Source organism: Nannospalax galili, unplaced genomic scaffold (genome assembly GCF_000622305.1).
Source record: "Nannospalax galili isolate Female #2095 unplaced genomic scaffold, S.galili_v1.0 scaffold25, whole genome shotgun sequence".
In the NCBI taxonomy this organism is placed as follows: domain Eukaryota; kingdom Metazoa; phylum Chordata; class Mammalia; order Rodentia; family Spalacidae; genus Nannospalax; species Nannospalax galili.
In genome coordinates, this window is record NW_008355642.1 from 4,162,637 (window position 1) to 4,164,734 (window position 2,098).

General features: G+C 36.6%; 1 protein-coding gene across 5 annotated transcripts in view; it reads right to left on the bottom strand.

The window, feature by feature from the left end:
- The window catches only part of Mid2 (midline 2), a 117,403-nt gene that overhangs the window by 88,500 nt on the left and 26,805 nt on the right, over positions 1 to 2,098 (bottom strand). The window lies entirely within an intron of this gene.

Here is a 2,098-nt window from a genome sequence, read left to right on the forward strand (position 1 = left end):
TGAGAACTCTCTGTTACGTTCCTTAGCCCATCTTTTAATTGGGTTACTTCCTTTCTTGATTCTTTGTTTTTGGACTTCATTATATATTCTGGATGTTAAACCTCTGTCAGAAGTGTCGCTGGTGAAGATTTTCTCCCATTCTGTGAGTTTTCTCTTCACTTTCTTGGTTGCTTCTTTTGATGTACAGAAACTTTTTAGTTTAATGAGATTCCATTTGTAGGTTCTTGACCTTGTTTCCTGGACAGGTGAGGTCCAGTTTAGAAAATCCGTTCCTACACCTATATCTTGTAGGTTTTTGCCAATGTTTTCTTCTAACAGTTTCAGAGTTTCATAATTCACATTGAGGTCTTTGATCCATTTGGAGTTGACTTTTGTGCAACGTGAAAGTTCGGGGATTAGTTTCATTCTTCTACAGGTGCAGATCCAGTTTTGCCAGCGCCATTTGGTGAACATGCTGTCTTTCCTCCAGTGAATGTTCTTGTCCCTTTTGTCAAATATCAGGTGGCTTAAATTGCACTTGCTCATATTTGGGTCTTCAATTTTGTTCCATTGGTCTATGGGTCTATTTTTGTGCCAGTACCACATTGTTTTTATGACTATAGCTCTGTAATATAGCTTGAAATCTGGTACAGTAATCTCCCCGGCATTGCTCTTAGTGCTCAGGGTTGATTTGGCGATCCAAGGTCTTTTGGGTTTCCATATGAAACTTAAGATAGTTTTTTCCAGTTCTGTGAAAAATATCATGGGGATTTTGATTGGCATTGCGTTGAATCTATATATGACTTTTGGTAGGATGGTCATTTTCACAATATTAATTCTTCCAATCCATGAGCATGGGAGGTCCTTCCATCTTCTGATGTCTTCCTCAATTTCTTTCTTTAAAGAGTTAAAATTTTCCTTGTAGAGCTCTTTAATGTCCTTGGTCAGGTTTACTCCAAGGTATTTTATTTTATTTTTTTGCAGCTATTGTGAATGGGAGTGTTTCCATGTGCTCTTTCTCTGATTGGTTGTTATTGGTATATAGAAAGGCTATAGACTTTTGTAGGTTAATTTTGTAACCTGCCACTTTACTGAACATGTTAATAATTTCTAGGAGTTTTCTGGTGGAATTTTTGGCGTCCCTTAGATATAATATCATATCATCTGCAAAAAGGGATAATTTGATCTCTTCTTTTCCAATTATTACTCCTTTAATTTCCTTCTCATCTTATTGCTCTTGCAAGAGTTTCAAGTACTATATTAAAGAGAAGTGGGGATAGTGGACAGCCTTGTCAGGTTCCTGATTTCAATGGGAATGCGTCCAGTTTTGATGTTGGCTGTGTGTTTGTTATATAGGGCTTTAATTATGTTCAGGTATGTTCCCTCCAGTCCAATTCCCTCTAGGACTTTGAACATAAATGCATGTTGAATTTTGTCAAATGTCTTCTCTGCATCTATTGAGATGACCATGTGGTTCTTGTCTTTGAGTCCATTTACATGATTTATGATGTTTATTGACTTACTTATATTGAACTATCCCTGCAACTCTGGGATAAAGCCGATTTGATCATGGTGGATGATCTTTTTGATGTGTGTCTGTATGCGGTTTGAAAGTATCTTGTTGAGAATTTTTGCATCTATGTTCATTAAGGATATGGGTCTATAGTTTTCTTTTTTGGTTGTATCTTTACCTGGCTTTGGTATCAGAGTGATGCTGGCTTCATAGAAGGAAGTTGGAAGTTCTCCCTCCATTTCTATCTTTTTGAATAAATTAAGTAGTATTGGATGCAGATCTTCTTTAAATGTCTGACAGAATTCTGCTGTAAATCCATCTGGTCCTGGGCTTTTTTTAGTTGGGAGGTTTTGTATTACTGTTTCAATTTGTTTTTGTGTTATGGGTCTGTTTAAGCTGTTACTCTCTTCTTGGTTTAGTTTAGGTGGTTCCCACGCCTTTAGATATCTGTCCATTTCTTTTAGGTTTTCAAATTTAGTAGCATATAGGTTTTTGAAGTATTCCCTTATAATGTTCCAATCTTTCTGGTGTCTGTTGTGATGTTTCCCCTTTCATCTCTGATTTTGTTGATTTGGAGGTGCTCTTTCTTTCTTTTGGTTAACTGGG